Source organism: Suncus etruscus, chromosome 1 (assembly GCF_024139225.1).
Source record: "Suncus etruscus isolate mSunEtr1 chromosome 1, mSunEtr1.pri.cur, whole genome shotgun sequence".
In the NCBI taxonomy this organism is placed as follows: domain Eukaryota; kingdom Metazoa; phylum Chordata; class Mammalia; order Eulipotyphla; family Soricidae; genus Suncus; species Suncus etruscus.
Genome location: NC_064848.1, coordinates 74,153,039 through 74,175,180, shown reverse-complemented (window position 1 = coordinate 74,175,180; position 22,142 = coordinate 74,153,039).

Below are 22,142 nucleotides of genomic sequence, written 5' to 3'. Positions count from 1 at the left end.
GTATCAACCAGCATCAACCAGCTCTGTAAACCTTCAATGGTTTTAATAACAAGATTTTGAAACTTAGCAAGTACCAAACTTTGAATTTTATTGAATAATTTCTGATAATTCCATTTTTTTCTTAAATATCTTAAGCAGTATGAAGTAAATTGATTTTTGCGTGCTCAGAGGACAGGCTTGGGTGGTGGATGGGAAACTGGGGACTGACAGGGAACGTCACACTGACGATGGCATTGGTGTTGAAACATTAAAATCCTGAAACAACTGCAGTATGAACAACATTGGGACTCATGGTATTTAATTAAAAAAATTTTTCAGGGGCCGGGCGGTGGCGCAAGAGGTAAAGTGCCTGCCTTGCCTGTGCTAGCCTTGGACGGACCGCGGTTCGATCCTTCGGTGTCCCATATGTTCCCCCAACCCAGGAGCAACTTCTGAGCGCATAGCCAGGAGTAACCCCTGAGCGTCAACGGGTGTACCCAAAAACCAAAAAAAAAATTTTTTTTTCAAAGTTTCTTATTTTTGTTTTAGGCATTATCAATATATACTCTGATCTTAATTTTTTTTTTTCATTTTTACTCCTGTGGCAACAATATCTTTTAGTTAGAACTTTTGTCACTCATCACAGGATAAATTTTGCCTGTAGGAAAAAAGAAACATACGGAACAACAACAAAAAAGACTCTTCTTAGGGCAGGAACCAGTATCTGTGAATGAGGCAGGGTAGGTGCCATGTCCGAACCAATGTGCATCTTCAGAAGAGCAGCACTTCTTTCAAGGGCATGAAGAATGTAACATCCTCCAAAGACTTCCAGAAATAGGTGTAAGTTGAAAAAACTTAAAAATAGATAAAAACGGGCCCGGAGAGATAGCACAGTGGTGTTTGCCTTGCAAGCAGCCTATCCAGGACCAAAGGTGGTTGTTTCGAATCCCGATGTCCCATATGGTCCCCCGTGCCTGCCAGGAGCTATTTCTGAGCAGACAGCCAGGAGTAGCCCCCGAGCACTGCTGGGTGTGACCCAAAAAACAAAAACAAAACAAAAAAAAAAGGATAAAAACTTGAAACAATGATCTTTATTCCATTTGCTGGATATAAAGAAAAATAATAAGAAATAATAAATGGGGCCCAGAGAGATAGCACAGCAGCGTTTGCCTTGCAAGCAGCCGATCCAGGACCAAAGGTGGTTGGTTCGAATCCCGGTGTCTCATATGTTCCCCCCATGCCTGCCAGGAGCTATTTATGAACAGACAGCCAGGAGAAACCCCTGAGCACCGCTGGGTGTGGCCCAAAAAACAAAAACAAAAAAAAAAGAAAAGAAAAGAAAAGAAAAGAAATAATAAATGGACAAGAGTGATATAAGTGGTCTATAGAATTTAGTTCAGCATATGCCAGGGTCATATGTCATTAATTATATTGTAAATCACAGTATCTCAAATAAAATAATTTTAATGATGGAAAACTCATAATTGTGAGTTCAGATCAACTCAGAATGTGAAAATATTTGGGTTTCTAGTTTCACCCCTACATTAGCCTTGCCTTGAAAATGTAAGGTATATTCTTGTATTAAGTTTATTTAAAGTATTAAAGAATCATAATATTAAATTCAAAACATTTACCTAGGGCAATAATTTGTACAGCTATCATTTATAAAAAGAAAAAAGGTTGAGAGGGATTTAGCAATTTAGTGCTAAAAATGAGACATTAAAATTACATTAGAAGTGTTACACAGGGCCTGGAGAGATAGCACAGTGGTGTTTGCCTTGCAAGCAGCCGATTCAGGACCAAAGGTGGTTGGTTCAAATCCCGGCGTCCCATATGATCCCCTGGGCCTGCCAGGAGCTATTTCTGAGCAGACATCCAAGAGTAAGCCCTGAGCACAGCTGGGTGTGGCCTAAAAACCAAAAACCAAAAAAAAAAAAAAAAAGGTGTTATACAGGGGCCGGAGAGATAGCATGAAGGTAAGGCATTTGTCTTGCATGCAGAAGGATGGTGGTTCAAATCCCGGCATCCCATATGATTCCCCAAGCCTGCCAGGAGCAATTTTTGAGCATGGAGCCAGGAGAACCCCTGAGAGCTGCCGGGTGTGACCCAAAAACCAAAAAATAAAATAAAATAAAATAAAAAAATAATAATAATAATAGAAATGTTATACAAAGGCTTTTTAAAATATGAAGTAGAATATAAAAGGTAGAAGTGATAACCTATAAAAAGTAAAGGTACTATTTATGAGATACTATTAGTATATACTGGGGATAAAAATTGCAAGCCAATAGATTTAACAGCAATGCATCTTTTATAAGGTAAGTCTATATGTCTATTCTTAATTTAGTCTATCCCTAATTTAGCATAGTTGTTCTCTAAAATTTAATAAATATTTTAATTATGTAAACCAATTTAAATGTTTAGCCTTGCCTAGAGACAAAAAATATTCTGATCTGCAAACAAGAGTAATTCAGTCCTAGATACAGCTATAATCCGCATTACAAATGAATGCATTGATATTCTAGTTTATACATCTTTCTCTTTTTATTGAAATTAAGCAATTTCCTTGGGTCTAATTATCTCCAAGTTTTGACAAGACCAGATTCTTAGGCTTGCAAGACTGAAAACTTAATCAGGAAAAGTGATGAATCAACCACTAGACTGTGCTTTAATGACTCTCCTACTCCATAATTAGGATTCCAAATGGACACCCCAACATCACAGACATGGGAAATCAACATATTTTGCTCTCTGTATTTTATTTGAATTTGTGTTTTTTCCAAATATTTTTTACTTGTCATATGCTCTAAAATTGTTTGCACATTAACAAATAAAGGATAGGGGCCTGACCAATGGTTAGTATTAGGGCATTTGCCTTGCATGCAGCTGACCCAGGATGAACCTCGGTTGATCCCCAGTGTCACATATGGTCCCCTAAGCCAGGATCGATTTCTGAGTGCATAGCCAGGAGTAACAACCCCTGAGCATCACCAGGTGTGGCCCAAAATTAAAAAAAATTAAGCTATATATAATTTATGCATAGTGAAAATTTAGGTTAAAGAATAATATATATATGCACAGTTTAAGTTAAATTCAAAGTTTTTATAAGGTTCAGAATAACATTTAATAAATTTAAAGGGAGAAATATGCAAAATATTTTCCAAGATTCAATCTGTACCAAAAGTCTTTTAGCAAAGAGTATTCAAAGTTTATATTACAGGAAAGATAATTTACTGTTTTTAATTACAGTAAAGAATAAATTTAAAAAAATATGGGGACTATGCTATACATAAATATACTCTACATATCTTATTGTTGAGAAATTACATATAATGATGGGACTACTATTAGTACAGTATGATGTAACTTCTACTCCTCCACCAATAGAAAAAATGCCTAACCCCCCGGTGTTTCAAAACATTTTGCACAGAATCTCCAAACATTTTTGTTGTTTTGGGGGCCACACCTGGAAGTGCCCAAAGGTTACTCCTGGCTCTGCCCTCAGAAATCACTCCCTGAAGTGAAGAATAGGATGGGAAGCCAGAGACTCAAGCTACAGTAATTACTAACGATATGTTTTAATGCCCTGATTTTACCAAATATAAAATAACCCTTCAGCTTCTTTGTCCACAGTGGTTCTTGGAAACACAGGGTGTTTTATAATTTTATACCTCCATTCTCAGTCATACTAGATACCATATACAGTGTCCATTATGATAATGTCTCGATAAAATAATTTACCCATTTCCTTTTGTTTATGTTTTCTATTAGGATCTAAAGCATATGGTCATTCAGACCACTGAAACAGTCAACGGTACACCAAAGACTTATATTACAGTTTCTACTCATCAAATACATTTTTGCAAATTACCATTCTCTCTCTCTTTCTCTCTCTCTCTCTCCTTCTTCCATTTCCCCTTTCTTTTTCTTCTTCTTCTTTATCAACTCAGTCCAGGTTAAATAAAACACACAAAGTCAGTTTCTCTTTAGGAAAGGAACCACAATACCTAAGATGCTGTGGATAATACTAGATAGGATAACCACCTCTTATACCACAATACCACATTGCTTAGTTCTCTAGACGTAAAAGCTAAGTATATCCTAAAATGCTCCAGTCACTATCTAACCCTGAAACCTTAATTTAGCAAACCCACCCTTATCAGTGATGAAGTGCCTAGATTAAATTGGAAAACCTTCCAACTCCTATGCACAGGCCAAATTTTTTTAACTTATTTCTACTGTATTTACTTATTGGTTTTCTCTTCTCTCTTATCTTTTGTTCTCCCTTTCTCTCTCTCCTAATCTAAGCTAATTATTTACCTTTACTTAAATCAATTATTTCTTAAGAGCTCAGATCCATCCTATGAGGGTCAAGCCTCTAACAACAAATTAAGAATAGATTGCTAATGTCTATATTTATGTGCGCATGAGTTTATTGACAGTGGACTCCTCTCTGAGTGCCAAATCTAAACAATCCATGCCTAAAGTGTGTATAGTCCCTGCTATATACTATCCCTCCTCCCCTCCTTCAGAAATCCTTATATCCTTTCATACACACCACCGATATGATCCGATATCTCTCCTTATTTAACTCTCTTTATCCTCAGTTCTTAACTCATTAGGTACCGAGACAGATCTCTTGCCCCAATAAGCCATCACTGAGCTATCAAAGTGAAAAGAAACCTCTCAACTTCACATCTCAAGAAACTACAAACAACATTCATGCTGACTCATGCTGTGTGGCCCTTTTTCTCACTCCCCCCACAAATTTGAACTGTTGCATGATACTGGATTCAGCCCAAGAAGGACCCCAAGTACAAGGGCTCTACCTGATCCTTTTCTGCTGCTCAACAAGACCAGGGTGTGTGATGAAAACATGCCCTGGATTTCATCCCCCACAAGAATATATCAAAAGACAACGGGAAAGCCTATATTTCCTTTATATGTTTAAAACCTCTATAATAATACCTTTGAGTCTGTTTATTCCCAAATGTAAGGTAGCCTCTTACATCACTTTATTTTTCTTCAATTACTTTTTAAATTTATTTTTATATATTTCTTCTATAATGTATATATACACACACACATACACACACACATATATTGCTTTTTCTCTTTAACTTCACCTATTTTGGTTCTGCTTGGTATGAAAACCTACAAGAAAAGGTCTTTCTGGGATAAAAGCTCAGATCAAAACCAGGGCACAGAGATTGTGTAGCTGATATTCTCAACCCCAAATGCACCAGCAATGTAACATAGTACCATTCCTATTTGCAAAGGTATACTAAAAATGGGGAAATTTTATGTACAGAAACAAGTTCTTATCTACTAGGGATAAGAACCCATACATTTTATAATCCAGTGCATCTCCCACCCTGAACATAGACTTCATAATATCAGACAGTGACCATCCAATCCCGAGCCCTAGACCCAGACAAAGAATGGACACAGTTCCCTGCAACAGCACCAGGAACCAAACTACCCCTGGTAAATTCCTAATACCGCTCTAGCATCAACCCATGCCAATTTTGATATGACATCCCGACGACGAGGAAACGGCAACAACTTGATCTCAAGAGCAGGTTGTAATATATAATCACCTAACTGTAAGATGATATCAGAAGACACATCATCTTTTGATCTGTGCAAAAACCAAGATGGCTAACTACAGAAGCTGACTTTGACAACCATGACTGGGCAGAACTTATCCTGGGACCAAAAAGAAAGACCCTAGCCTAGGCTCGGCCTAGGACTTGTACAATAACCAAGATCTCTAATTCCAGAGGTCTGACTTTGACAATTGCGACAGAGCAGATCTTCTTGAAACATGATGAAAGACTATCCTAGGCTTCGTCCTAGGACCTGTGCAAAAACAAAGACCATCAATTACAGAAGACTGATTACAACAGTGATGGAACAGAACTGCTAGAACCATAAAGAAAGACGCTATCCTAGGCTTCATCCTATGACTTGTGAAAATACCAAGATTTATAGTTAGAGGCCTGATTCTATCATCAACAATTGAGTGAAAAATTTCCTGGCACCATAAAAAGTCCTTGGGGTGTGAAAAGGAGTGTGCATGGAATCTGTAGTTATAGGTTATAGTATGTTTCATGACAATATGTTTCAAGGGTGGAGAAACCCTGTATCTTTTAGGCCAAGGAATTCCCTTTTTAATTTCCCCAATATTTACTGTGCCTATGCAAAAACAAAAAAACAAAAAACAAAAACACCTTGCCACACCAGCCCTCCTTCCTTTTTCCTTTCCTTTCCTTTTCTTTTCTTTTCTTTTTTCTTTTGTTCTTGTGGTTATTGTTTGGTTGTTAATTTGTTGCTGTGGGGCTCTTTGTAGTTGCTGTTTTGTCTTTTTGTTTGATTTTTGTTTCTTTTTTGGTTGTTTATTTTTGTAGGTTTTTGGTTTTTGTATTTTGAGGGGGGGGGTTCTTCTTTTTTTCCTTTCTTCTTTTTAAATTGATATTTATGACCTCTAGACAACTCCTCCCGTTTTTTGGTTTGTGTGTTTGCTATTTTTCTCCTATTCTTTTTTTTTTCAAACAGAACCACATAATTTGAATCATCTTGTTCTGCCTCATTAATTGAGAGGCGGGAAGGGGGGGGGAAGGATGGTACCAGAACCAAATAGTCATATAAACATTAAATAGAAATATATAAAAAAAAGGATCAGACTTAAACACCAAACCCAAAGGCAACGATAACAGAATTGATAGCCAATCTTCAACAAGCTAAGTCCAGAGGGGACCAGTTACACTAGCAGTCTTGGGGGTAAAGAAGGAGGATGCTGGGATCTGGGGTAGAGGGAGGACAAAACTGGTAGTGGGAATACCCTTGATTCAATGTCACTATGTATTCAAATGTTCCCGTGAAAGATTTGTAAATCATATTGGTCACAAAAATTATTTAAAAAAAAAAAAAGAAAGAAATCACTTCCTGTAGGCTTGGGGGACCATCTGGGATGCCAGGAATCAAACCCAGTTCTGCCCCGGGTCAACAATGTGCAAGTTAAAAGCCCTACTGCTGTGTTATCTCTTTGGCACCTAAATGTATGAGTTTGTTATTTGTTATACACTTAGAATTTTAATATTAGATAAAATAGATCTAATGTTCCTTTTGATTCACCACAAATTTACTACAGATTGTTAAAAAATATTTTATATAAGAATCATTTGAAATGTTTGCAGAATCATTTTTAATACATGAGGTTAATACAATATACACAAAAAATATAAGTACTAGCAGTTTTAAAACATTATAATTCATTTTGTGAAAACATACAATGTTCCTGTATTCCAATATTCCATAGAAATAATTTAATTAAATGGTCAAAGGTTCCTCTTATCTCTGGTGGTGTAAAATTCTAAAATCTGGGAGGTTTTGAGAATTAGTAATATAAGCATACAGCTTACCTAACTAACATTAAAAAGGTAATATGTAAGTGAGGACTGAAACATACTGAGTATACAGTCATCCATCAACTGCGATTCTATAGTAAAAATCTTCTGTGTATGGCATTTGGCACATGGCATTTTATTAATATACAATTCCATGTTTTTCTGAACATATCATTGATCTTTGTAGTACTTTATTAAATTTAGAAAACATAGAAAAATTACTTTAATACCTTAGTTTATGATAGCAAAGATAAAAATTATTTCCTAATGATTTGGAGAAACAGTACAAGTAGTCCTTGAGTAGAGAATTAGATGTGGCTCCTGAGCCTCATTGGGTAGGACATAAACACAAACTAGAAATGTTTACTTAGAAGAACGTCATGGGTATCTTTAGAGGAATTGCATTAAATCTGTATAGTGCTTTGGAAAGTACTGCCATTTTAATTATGTTAATTTTACCAAACAGTGAGCAGGGTATGTGTCTCCATTTCCTGTGTCCTCTTTTATTTCTTGAAACAGAGTTTTGTAGTTTTCTTTGTATAGGTCCTTCATGTCTTTAAGTTGACTCCAAGATATTTGAGTTTGTATGGCACTAAAGGATTGCTTTTTGTAATGTCCTTTTCTTCTCTATCATTATTGGTATACAAAAAAACCGTTGATCTATGTGTGTTCATTTTGTAGCCTGGCACTGTGCTATTATATGAATCTTTGTTTCTAGAAGCTTTTTGTCAGAGTCTTTAGGGTTTTTTAAAGATAGTATCATGTCATCTGCAAACAGTGAGAGCTTGACTTTTTTCTTTCCTATCTGGATGCTCTTGATATCATTTTCTTGCCTAATTGCTAGGCAAGTACTTTTAGTACTATGTTGAATAGGAGTGGTGAGAGAGGCAAGTTTGTCTTGTACCATATTTTAGAGGAAAAACTTTTAGTTTATCTTCATTGATAATAATAATTGCCATTAGCTTGTTATAGATGACCTTAACTATATTGAAAAAAGTTCCTTTCACTCCCAACTTGATCAAAGTTTTTTTTATCAAGAATTGGTTTTGGACCTTATCAAATGCCTTCTCTGCATTTATTGATAAGATTATATGGTTTTTCATTTTTTTTGTTGATATGGTATATTATACTGATTGATTTATGGATGTTTAACCATCCTTGCATTTCTGGGATGAACCTAATTGGTCATGGTGTAAGACCTTCTTGATGAGGCACTGAATCCTATTTGCTAGAATTTTGTTGTTGATTTTTGCATCTGTGTTTATCAGGGATATTGGTCTGTAGGTTTTCTTTTTTCTTTCTTTTTCTTTAGTTAGTTTTTTTTTGCAGCATCTTTCTGGTTTTGGTATAAGGTAATATTAGCTTCATAAAAAAGAAAAAATTACTTAAAAACTTTCAGCTTTTTAAATTTTTTAAGCTTTTTATTAAACAATAAGGTAAATATAGGATAATTTAAAATCAAAGAAGTTATATTATTTCTATCTAATGTTCTATGTATTTCTATATACTAATCATTAAAATATCATTGAATATTATAAATAACATTGGTTTTAAATATTATAAAACATTTTTATTCAATTCTTTATATCCAGATATTCTGTTTGCTTGGAACATTTTATTCTAAATGATGCCATAATACTCAAACAGAAATCTTCCCATGGTTGTTTTTAGAACTTCTTTTTCTTATGGATTTAACTGAAGAAATCTTGGGATTTCTTTTTTTTTTAATTTTTATTGTAACCAATATGAATTACAAGTCTTTCACAGTTATATTTAAGGCACATAATAATAGTGAATTAAAACAATTCAAACCACCAGTGTTGACATCCCTCAGCCTCTGTTCCCAGCAAGCATAACACTCTTAGATCCTGGATTGTTAGTGTAACAATTTTCTTTTGTGTATAGGTTGTTGTAGTTTGGGTCTTTGGATTCTATTTTTTTAACTTCCATTCAATGTTCATGAGACTGGTTGCCCTTGGTACGATCCACTTTATTTTTTTCTCAATTTATGAGGTAGAACAAGTTGATTCACGTTCTATGGTTCTGTTGAAAAAGAAAAAAAAAAAAGGCAGGGATCAGCCCCTATGTGGAAGCTATGAATTTAAATTTTTTAATTTAAAATAAAAAAGAATTAGAAAAAGAAAAAAAAACACTAAATTTAAGAAAAAGAAAAATAGGAGGCGGGGCTGGTGTGGCAAGTTGTTTTTTGGGGACAGTTTGCTGTTATTTTTGTTTTGTTTTGTTTTTTTGTTCTTTGGATTTGGGGCCACACCCGGTAACATTCAAAGGTTACTCTTGGCTATTCACTCAGAAATCGCTCCTGGCTTGGGAGACCATATGGGACACCAGGGATCAAACCGAGGTCTGTCCTGAGTCAGTCGCATGCAAGGCAAATGCTCTACCACTGCACTAGCGATCCAGCCCGTTTTATGTGTGTGTGTGTGTTTGTTTGTTCGTTTGTTTTTGTTTTTTGAAACAAGCACAGTAATTGGGGAAATTAGAAAGGAAATTTCCTTGGCCTAACAAATACAGGGTTTCTCTATCCTTGAAGCACACTATATTGGGATCAACTTTAGGATAAAGCAATGCTCATTGTTGAACCCCGAGGGTGTTTTTTTTATTATTATCTTTATTTAAACGTGATTGCAAATATAATTGTAGTTGTATGATTACAGTCATGTAAAAAACACCTCCCTTCACCAGTGCAGGATTCCCACCACCAATTTCCCAGATCTACCTACTCCCCACCCCACCCACACCTGTACTCAAGACAGGCTTTCTTTTTCCCTCATTCATTCACATTGTTATGATAGTTTTCAGTGTAGTTATTTCTCTAACTGCACTTGTCATTCTATGTGGTGAGCTTCATGTCATTAGCTGCACCTACATGGGAGGATGGGGGGAAGTAAGAGTTGGGACTGAAGCAGTAAAATATTAAAAATGAGCTTTGTAGGGCAGTATCAAGGTCCCAATACAAGATGGATATTATGGATATATAGAATATATGCACACAATAATATCAATATGAAAACAAAGAGAAAAAATTTCCACTGATTGTCCCAATATAAACCAGTGCTAGGACAGCCTGCCCTCCTTCCAGAGCACATTCTCATTAGTGTAGGGAGAGATAGGGGGAAAGCCTGTTGACCCCTATAGAGTCCACCTAGACTGGAGTCCAGGAAAGACTGAAGTCCAGGGGAGAAAAATGCTATACCTGGCAAGAGCTGATCTCCAGAATCAAGGACGAAATCGGAAGCCAGATGTCTGCCCGCCCTCCTCCTCATGCACCTCCCCCCTGGAGTACGGAGGGGAGGGGGAATCTGAGGACCACTAAGAGTTCACCTGAATCTACTTCTGGCCATTTGAGCTGGCACCCAGGGAAGGCCTGGAGTCAGGGAAAAAAGACAAGGACGGCTGGGGGCCTGCCAAGCCTCCCAGCACTCCCCAGGCTAGGGAGAAAGGTTCTGGTATGGGGCCTCCCCAAAGCCCATACCTGGCAAGAGCTGGTCTCCAGAATCAAAGAGGAAACCAGAAGCCAGATGTCTGCCTGTCCTCCTCCCCATGCACCTCCCCCCTGGAGTATGGAGGGAGGGGGGAATCTGAGGACCATTAAGAGTCCACCTGAACCCACTTCTGGCCATCTGGCTGGCACCCAGGAAAGGCCTGGAGTCAGGGGAAAAAGACAAGGACGGCTGGGGGCCTGCCAAGCCTCCCAGCACTCCCCAGGCTAGGGAGAAAGGTTCTGGTATGGGGCCTCCCCAAAGCCCATACCTGGCAAGAGCTGGTCTCCAAATCAAAGAGGAAACCGGAAGCCAGATGTCTGTCCGCTAGTGCTGGTGCAGGGGACTATGTTTGTAGGTGCCCCGACCAGTGGGGGACACCAGTCAATATGTGGGTTACTTTCTCGGAGGGAGTGTGGGTTCAAAACATAAAGACACAGAATACACAAAACACACACAGAACAAATAACAGACACAGACAGACAAGAATGGGAGGATTTCGATTCCGTTTATTGAAGCAGGAGTCTCAGCTTAAATTTTTTGGGGAGCAGAATTCTGCACATACGCATACAGATACATTGAACAGATAAGATGGTCTAGATACATTGAACAGATAGGAATACCTAGATAACAGTGCCCATCGCGAGTGGGTCGAAATGTATAGATGATAGGACCCATCTCTGGCAGGCCAGTATGTACTGATAATGGGACCATCTTGCAGGGGTCTCAAACTCGGCCTGAGGGCCGTTTGCGGCCCTCCGTACATTTTGTGGCCCTGCCCTAGAGGAATCTTTTTTGTTTTGTGTTGTGTTGTTTAGTTGTTTGAGTCACACCCCCCAATGTTCAAGGCTTACTACTGACTTTGCACTCAAGGATCACTCCAACTTTGCCTCCTGCAGCCCCCAGGTAAATTGAGTTTGAGACCCCTGGTGGCCGGAATGTACAGATAACGGAAACTTCAGATAGGTTAGATAGGTTAGACTCAAGTTTCCCAAGGTTAAAATTCTATGCTTTCATTGTCTCTATGCAAGCCTTAAGTGGTTACACTTACTTTTCGGGGCTCCCTGCTTTTAGCAAAGTTCTCTGCTTGTTACAAAGACCTGCTTTTAGCAAAGTTCTTTGCTTGTCACAAAGGCCCCTTGCATGTGTCAGTTCTAAGGTTAGGATCCGGGGTTTGGAGTTGGACAGTTGATGTCCAAACTCATGCAGTCTATATCAAGTCCCCATGACCAATGTTCAGGCTGTGAAGTGCCCTGTATTATAAAATTTATGAGTTCTTATCCCTAACAGGGGTGGTGAATACGTCTTGAGCCGCATATGGCTCTGGGCCAAAATGAATGCAGCTCTTAGCCTCTTATCATTATTTTGTATACTGTGACTCTTTGCCAAGTTTGGATTTTGTTCTGCTGCTTCTGAGGAGGGACCTCTGAGGAGAGATCTCTGAGAGCTTCGTCCATCTTCCATCCCTCGGAAACAACTGCACATGCCAGGGAGAGAGGGACCCGGGTGTCACATGTTGTGTCACATCTTGCGTTAGTTTTTAGTGTGGAAGAAGCAGCACACCCTCATCATTACTGCAAGATTTTTACCCTCACTCAAAATGGCAAAATGCATTCTGTGTTTAATAAAGTATTGTTAAAATTAGATACTTTTGTGTGTGTGAGTGTTTGTCTGTTTTGGCAGGTCACTGCGTGGTGTGGCTCTCTGACTCTCACAGTTTAAAACTGTGGTATATAATCATTAAAAAATATGCTCATCTGGGCCCGGAGAGATAGCACAGTGGCGTTTGCCTTGCAAGCAGCCGATCCAGGACCAAAGGTGGTTGGTTTGAATCCCGGTGTCCCATATGTTCCCCCGTGTCTGCCAGGAGCTATTTCTGAGCAGAGAGCCAGGAGTAACCCCTGAGCACCGCCGGGTGTGGCCCCAAAACAAAACAAAACAAATATATATATATATATATACACTCATCTGGGGCCAAAGCAATAGTACAGTGGTAGAGCGTTTGCCTTGCCAGCAGCTGACTCAGGACGGACCTGGTTTGATCTGTAGCTTCCAGTATGGTCCCCCAAGCTAGGAGCAATTTCTGAGCAGCCAAGATTAACTCATAAGCGTCAATGAAAGTGGCCCCAGAAGCAAAAACGAAACAAAAAAAATACACTCATCCAAAAGGATATATGCACGCTGGTACTCATCATAGCACTCAGTACAATAGCTAAAAATTGAAATCACCCTAGATGTACAACAATAGACAACGTGGATGTGGTAAATATATACAATGGAATACTACTGGATATAAGTAAGGTACAATAATGCAATTTACAGCAATATAGATGGAACCGGAAGATATTATGTTAAATGAAGTATGCCAGAAGAAGGATAAATACAAAATGACATTACTAATAAGTAGTATGTAGAATAACTGCATGAACCATGCAATAGTTTAAATGGGTATTGTTGAGAACACATTAGGCTCCAGAGTATATATATTGAGAAGGAAAGAAATTGAATGGAAGAGGAGAAAGACAAATACATAAGAACAGAGGACAGAGACCAAGAGGGCTCAGATGTATTAGCAGTGTTGAAAAAAGTTAGAAATAAATATTCAAGCTAAAATCAATAACAATTAAATCATGATATTCCATATTTTAACAACTAAAGTTAAAAATTATCCTGTTATAATGGCATGTTGGGGTGGGGAAACTTGACATGGGATCGATTCTGGGAACATTGGTGGAGGGAATTTAACATGGTGGTGGGATTTGTCCTGAAACATTGTATTTCTAAATCCCAACTATGAATAACTTTGTAAATCATAATTATTTTAAAAAATACATTTAAGTGAGTCTTTTTCATAATATCCTACCCAGGAATTCACCTATTTATATTAAATACATGGTGTGATGGGAATACATGATATTTCTTCAAGATAATCTATTCAGTATGTTTGTAAAAAATTTTTATTAAAACAGTTCATATAGATTGAGTGTTAGTTCATACAGATGAACAGTTTATATAGATGTTGGGGATACAGTTGAGAGTAAACCTCACAGACTTTGTGCATCATGGAAGGCAGACAGTAAACAATAATTGACTATTCAAATGAAGGTGAGCTTGATAGAGATCATAGACATTAGTCAGGAAATGCTGGATTTAGAAAACAATAACTATCAAATTAAATAGTGAGGAATAATGAAAATCTAACCATGCAATTAGGCAATAGGAAACTGCCTGACATGTTATAGAAACTGAAAGGAAGTCAATGTGGCTTGAATTTAGCACACAAGTGATAGAAGGTGACATGACATAAGGCTAGGAAAATCTCTGTTTACATTGAAATTACTCTTTTTTTTTTCAAGCACTGCTCATTAGTGCCAGTTTTTCTCTTTGTACTGTTCAGAACAGACTCATCTTATCTGTCTCCCTGAGACAGGCCTTTAGCATTTATCTGAAGCATCTCTCTTGTATATCTGTGTCTTTGCCTCTGTTAATTGCTTGCAGTTTTTTAATCTCCTCCCAATGTTTGAGAGGATACATATTCAGCTCACACTCCCATAATTATTATAAGAGATTATTTTTCATAATGTCCTACCCAGCAGCTTATTCTATTTATATCAAATGCATGGTCTGTATACTTCTGCACGGTATAGGTACACTGTTCAAAAAATGTTCTGGTCAGTAATAGCATAATTATTACAAATTATCTCCAAGTAAAATATCTATGTAATGCAAATAACTGTAAGAAATAAAAATATTCACAAAAAATGGAAAGGCACCCTATGCTATGGAATGTAAAATAAACTAGTAAGATCCTCACAAAAGCAATATATAGATTTAATTCTACAGATATTTTCCTAATTTTTAGTTGATAAAATATTAATTTATGTAATCCCATGTGTTTTGGGGATATAGAAAATCACCTTTTCTAAGTATATGTCACTGTATAGTAACATCAAAACTACCATCAAAATTAAAGCATCTCTCTACCACAATCCATTGAACTATCTTCCCAAATCAACCTCCTTTACCTGCCTCCTCATCTAACAACCATACTTCTGTCTGAGTCAACAGGTTTGTTTCCAATGGGTCTTACTTGTCCCCATACTTTTCATCTGAATATGTCACATTAAGTAATATTTATCTTTATCCTCTAAACTTATTTCACTTGATATAACCCCTCCAATCATCCATATTTTATCTAAAAGCAATATTTAACTTTATGCTAAAATAATAATTCATTGTGTGTATATATATATACACCATATATTCTTTTTTTCCACTCATCTGTCATTTGGCATTTAAATTACTTCTATATCTTTGCTATAATAAAGATATGCTGCCTATGTCTTTGTATTCTTTGTATTGATAAGTAGGAACAGAATATTGAAACATGTAATCGTGTAAAATAAGTGTTCCCCCACCTTCCACTTTCCTTTTTATCTAGCACTTTCATATATAAAAGTCCACTGGATCTTATCCATCCTGCCCTGCCTGGTTAAATTTTGCACTGGGTTACTAAAGAAAGAGCAGTTTTGGCTTGGCACTCAGAGAATACCACGAGACACAGACTGACTCGATGACTCTCCTGACTGAATTGGTTTATTAATCTTTCATAGCTACCCTATCTTTATCAAACCAGTCCATGTGGAGTTGGAGATATGGTAGGTGAGGTGGCTTCACAAAATGGGAATTTATTTTACATAGTAGACCTATATTTTTTAATTTGAAACTTCATGCTTATTCTATAGAAGATAGATAGAACTTACATTTTCACCAATACTATATTAGGGTTCCTATTTTGCCACACTTCACCAAACTTTGTTTTCTTGTCTTTTTATAGATATAGGACAATTCACAGGTGGCATGTGGTTTCTAATTGCCATTTTAATTTGGATTTCACTAAAAGTTGATAATAATGAGAGAGCCCATTGAAAAATAAAATAAAAGCACAAACAAACGGTACTACCTTAATAAATGTAAATAAACAAGTGGCAGATTCAAAAACTTCTTCATAACAAAACAAATGACAGCAAATTAAAAACACTACTGAATATGAAAAAATATTTATGTCATGAATTGGACAAACAGCTGGTTTCCAAGATATATAAAACACTCACAAAACTTAACAGTGAGCAGGAGAGAGAATACAGGGAATACATATTTTTCCTTGAATGCTACTAACCCAAATTTAATCCCAGCACTTCATATGAACCTCCACACACCAACAGAAGTGCCAGAAGTGATTCTTCAGCAGAGATCCAAGAGTAAGCCCTGAGCACTAACAGGTATCCAAGTTGGCTCTCAAATTAGATAGATGATAGATAGATAGGTAGATAGATAGATAGATAGATAGATAGATAGATAGATAGATAGATAGATAGATAGATAGATAGATAGATAGATAGATAGATAGATAGATAGATAGACAGACAGACAGACAGGCAGGCAGGCAGGCAAACAGACAAACAAGCTTAGTATCAATAACTATAACAATATTTTAATGAATAACTGGGGCCAGAGCCAGAGAGATAGTACAGCAAAAAGGCTTTTTGCCTTGCACATATATTTGACCCTCAGCATCCTATCTTGTGCCCTTGAGGCCCATCAGAGGTAATTCCTAAGAACAGAGCCATAAGCAACCCCTGAATACCACCTGATCTGGCCCCCAAGAAATGTGGAAGGGAAGTTAATAGATATTTTCTTGAAGAAGACATGAAATTTACCAAGAGATATAAGAAAAAATGTTCACTATAACTGATTTTAAGAAATGCATATCAAAATGTCAATGAAATGTCTTTTCACGTGCCTGAGAATGGCTTACATTAAAAAATAAATATTAGGGCCTGGAGAGATAGCACAGCAGCGTTTGCCTTGCAAGCAGCTGATCCAGGACCAAAGGTGGTTGGTTCGAATCCCGGTGTCCCATATGGTCCCCCGTGCCTGCCAGGAGCTATTTCTGAGCAGACAGCCAGGAGTAACCCCTGAGCACCGCTGGGTGTGACCCAAAAACTAAAAAAATAAATAAATAAATAAATAAATAAATAAATAAATAAATAAATATTAAATAATAAGCAGTGGTGATATTGTTCTCTGAGCCAATCCCTTATGAAAAATGGTGTGGAAACTTCTCAGAAACTTAAAAAGAAAATTTCCATATGACCCTCAATTTCCCTCCTGGGCATCTATGCCAAGAATACTAAAAATAAATCCATAAGGATACATGCATGTCTATGTTTATCAGAGAATTACTCACTATATCAAGCACCCAACAACAGTTGAGGGAATAATGAAACTGTGGTTTAAATGAACAATGGAATAGGCTACTCAACTTTGATAAAACATTAAATCATGCAATTGGCTGCAGCCTGAATGAAATTGAAGAGTTTTATGTTAGAGGTCTATTGACAGAAATAGGATAAAGAGTATGGTACATATACACAATAAAATATGACCCTATCATTTTATAAAGTGAAATTATGCCACCTGGAACAAAATAGAAAAAACTTTAAGTGATGATAGTAGTTGAAATAAAGCAATCTATGGCTTCACTCATGTGTAGAATATAAATTTAAAAAGCAAACTTATGGGAAATAAATGAATAAAACTAACTTCTACACTTGATGAAAACTATTTGATTACCAGAATGAAGGGGAGAAAGTAGGAGAAAATGGTTGAGCAATGTTTTCAGAGGTGGAATGATGTTGGAAAATTGCTAGTTAGTACAGTTTATGAAGGTGTCCAACAATACGCCTGAAACTCTATATTGTAAACTGATAAAAATCAGTTTTGGAGAGAAAAAGAAAAAATTCACTACAAAAATACAGTGAAAATCAATTCAATAAATTAAAAATATATATTTTAATAAAATTCTGTTACTTGGGGACAGTGAGGTGGCGCTAGAAGTAAGGTGTCTGCCTTGCAAGCGCTAACCAAGGAAGGACTGCAGTTTGATCCCCCAGGGTCCCATATGGTCTCCCCAAGCCAGGGGCAATTTCTGAGCGCTTAGCCAAGAGTAACCCCCTGAGCATCAAATGGGCGTGGCCCAAAACAAACAAACAAACAAAAAAATAAATTCTGTTACTTGAAAACAAAAACAAATTACTTCTTAACCTAGAAGCAATATTATATAGTACTTAATTTACTTTTGAGTCTACTTTTCCTGTGTATAGCCTCTTTACAGATAGGTATTCCCCTATTCTCTACTTACTAAATCTCCCTTCATATTCTAGTTTCTGTATAAAGTAAAACCCTTTTACTGACATCCAAAATCTTCACTCCTAATCTCACCCCACTCTGCACTACTCTAAACCACTTCCAGTTTGTGACCCTCTGCTGCTTTTTTTGGACCATATTCTATGTGAACTGATGACATGCAACCAAACCCTCAATCACACAACACCCTACCTCAGATATTAAAGGTAGAAAAAACTCATATTAATACAGCTCATCTCTCCTGGTATAGAGTACGTACCAGTTTTTTAGACTGAGACCTCAATATGGACAGGATATCATACTATATGCCAGGCTCATCCACTTACTTACTTTAGTTTGTCATCCTACATGTGTGTCTGAGGGGTATATTTCGTTCACTGTGCCAGTGCCTAGAAATAATCAGCAGATCAAGAATGTATTGTCCTTTAAATCATAGCACATAATGCAGTGGTATGTTTGCTGTGGGACAGGGAAGTGACATAGCTATATAAGCTGTCAATAATATATCTTGACCAGTGCTCGTATAAGAAAATTATGTACTACAAAGGACCATTTACAAGGAGGTCCACAGGTCTGGTGAGATAGAACAGCAGGTAGGGAGCTTGTCTTGCACACAACTGTACCATATTTAATCTTCATATGATCCACCCTGCCCTAAGAATCACAGGGTATAAACCCAAAGCTAAAAAATGTAAATAAATTAAAAAGGGACCACGGGTCAGGGAGCTAATTAGGATTAGAGTGCACACAAGACATGCACTGGACCTAAATTCAATCCTGGTTACACAGTTCCTTGCACTTTTCAGCAGGCAATCTTTTTTGTTTGTTTTGTTCTGTTTTTTGGGGTTATTTGGGGGGGGGGCCACACTCGTTTGATGCTCAGTGGTTACTCCTGGCTAAGTACTCAGAAATTGCCCCTGGCTAGGGGGAACCATATGGGAGGCCAGGGGATTGAACCACAGTCCTTCCTTGGCTAGAGTTTGCAAGGCAGAAACCTTACCTCTAGCGCCACCTCACCGGCCCCTCAGCAGGCAATCTTGAAGGCACATTGAACAGCCTGCTGACGTAACCCTGGGAAGCTCCATCACAGAAGTAGCACTTAAGCAGAACTGAGTCATATTGTCCTAACATTGAACTGCCAGGCTGGTTGACTAAGAATCACTGAAAGGTATCCCTGAGTCTCCTGAGCTCTGTTTCAAAGATTCCCCCTCCCCCCCCCCAAAAAAAAAAAGAAAAGAAAAAGAAAGTGAAGGAGCCTTCTGGAGCTTTGTTATGTAGTCACTATTTGACTCCTAAAGGCTCCAGTCTCAAACTTCTGCCTTCCCAATGGGCCTGTATCAAGTCATCATCACATTTGATATTAGCATTCAGCATACAACTTCGCAGCAAATGTGATGTTCAAGTTATATTATTCCTCTTCAACTCATTTTCTCTAAAAACTCATTTTCTTAGAGAAATGCTTTTCACATCCCAATCTGTTTTCATCACTGTACAAGGTATTTTTTACCACTGTGCAGCTCCCAATCCACTCATCCAACTATTACATCAGCCACCATCATACATTATCACCTGATCATCAAAGCCCTAGCAAAACTGTCTTTCTCTTCATTCTCCTCTTGTTTGAGGAAATTTCAACCTCCATATAAGTGATAAAAACCACTCATGGCTCTATTATTTATGAATATGGTTTACTTCTTGCCCTCTGGCATTTATAGCTCAGGTTCACTAACAGGATTGATTATATTCTGTCTTTCCCAGTCATAGATAACTAAGTGCTTACTCTTTCCTTCTTTTCCCAGTCTCTCCCTAGCAAATGCAGTATACAACTTTAGTAAACATTTCTATGTTAATAAATGTTGAGTCTTTTTCTTCATCCAAATATTCCCATTTTGCTCCAAAAATGTAAGTCAGTTTAAATAAGTATTCTTTGTTATCACTCCAAAGACAGCTAAGTTCAGTGTTTCACAATAAATTTATCATCTTTTTCCCAAATGAGCTACTTGTCCTGAAATGACACCTAACTGCTAATGCCAGAAATATGGGTTTCATATTTTGTTGTTTTCTCTCCAGATTCTCTGCATACTCTCCCTAAAGGCAATACATTTCTTATTTTTCTATTGGCATTTTTCTAATTCAGGTCATCCCCCTTCCTTCAAGTACATTGTGCTGCACCTGATTCTGACATCCTTCCAATTTACTTCATTCTACCCCCATGATAATTGTCCAAATATGCAAATGCAATTATACAATCCCTCAGTTTAGACAAATAAAATAAAGCACGTTAATAGAACCCTCCCATACCTCAGGATAAAGTTCGGTCTGTCTGGAGAGATTTAATAGACTTCTGATCTGTCATCTAGGCCATCTTTTTATTCTTCTCACCCCCTGTATGTCCACCATGTTGAAATTCTGCGTGACACACTTCTAGATAGAACATTATCAAGTTTCTTGGAACAATTATAATCCTACTTGTACCTGGGATAACAGTCACCTTATTAATGTTTGAGGTTAGAGGATGAGGGTTTCTAAGGAACTATGTTCATCAAGCTAGATTTGTGAGTAAAGATAACAATTACTTCTAAATTTGTTTTTTTTTACAAATAATTCTGATAAATCCTTGAAGGACAACTAGTGAGAGAAGGGTGGGAGTGGAAACTTATGGATAAAAATGTAGTTCCATAAGGCTACTTAAATTATGACAACTCATTCATGATTGGCCCAGAATTTAAGCTGCAGTGAACGATCTCTAATGGCTCAGTTCCAAGGGTAATAAAACCAAGCAACTCCTTGGTGATTCTCTATGCTCTCTCATTTTTAAATCCCCTGATGCTGGCATGTAACCAATGCTTAACTTTATGCTGAAGATATCTTGTATGAATTATTCTGCTAATACCTAAATTCTTCAAGATAATTATGATTTTAAATATTTTTCTCTAATAAACAATTCAACTATATTATAAATTGTAATTTTAATAAAAAACATCATGATGAGAATTTAATAAGCACTACAATGAAATTATAAATGTTGAAAAGCAAATAAATGACAATCTTAGATAAATCAGAAACCATTAAAATATTATCGCATATCATGAAAATGTTGCCTTCTAACCCACATTATACATAAATAGCTATGTAAGATGAAAATGCACAAAATAAGTCTGATAAAAATAAATCCATTAAGGTAGTTCTTTAAGAAACTCACTCTCAGGGCGGAGAGATAGCATGGAGATAAGGCGTTTGCATTTCATGCAGAAGGACAGTGGTTCAAATTCCAGCATCCCATATGGTCCCCTGTGCCTCCCAGGGGCGATTTTTGAGCATAGAACCAGGAGTAACCCCTGAGCACTGCTGGGTGTGACCCAAAAATCAAAACCAAAACAAAGCAAACAATAAAAATAAAAGAAACTCACTCTCCTGGTTTATATGATCTATCAAAATTGGAACAATGTGATAAAACTTATCTATGTGTTTATGGTACCAGGGGTCATATCAAGGTCTCACAGTTGCAAGTAATATGCTCTACCTCAAGCTACATCGCAATTCAAATCTAATTTTATTTTTTTTTTTGTTCTTGGGATTTCACCAAAGATTAGCTGAGAAAACAGAAAAGCCTGAGCAATTATATGAAAATAACATACACTTTACAATGGAGTTAATCAAGTACGATAATTCATAAATGTTTGACTACTGAAGACATTTTTCTAGACTCCCATAGCTTAACTTATTCATTCATCAATAAATATTAAGAATCTCCTATGTCTGATACTATTTTAAATACTTAGAATAAAACCCAATGAACAAAACAAAGGTTCCCATCTTCAAGAAACGTGTACCCTAGCAGTAAAACAACAGTATTAAGAAAATTATGTCTACTAAATGATGGTAAATTCTGAGTGGAAAATGCAGTGAGTGGCAAAAGGATTTCAGATGCCAGTGAAGGGAGGTGGGTAGAAAATAAAATACAGTGATCAAAGCATGGCTCATCTGGGGAATATAAGCAAACATTTCAAAGGGCAATGTAATTAAAGCAAATGAAGGAATTCTG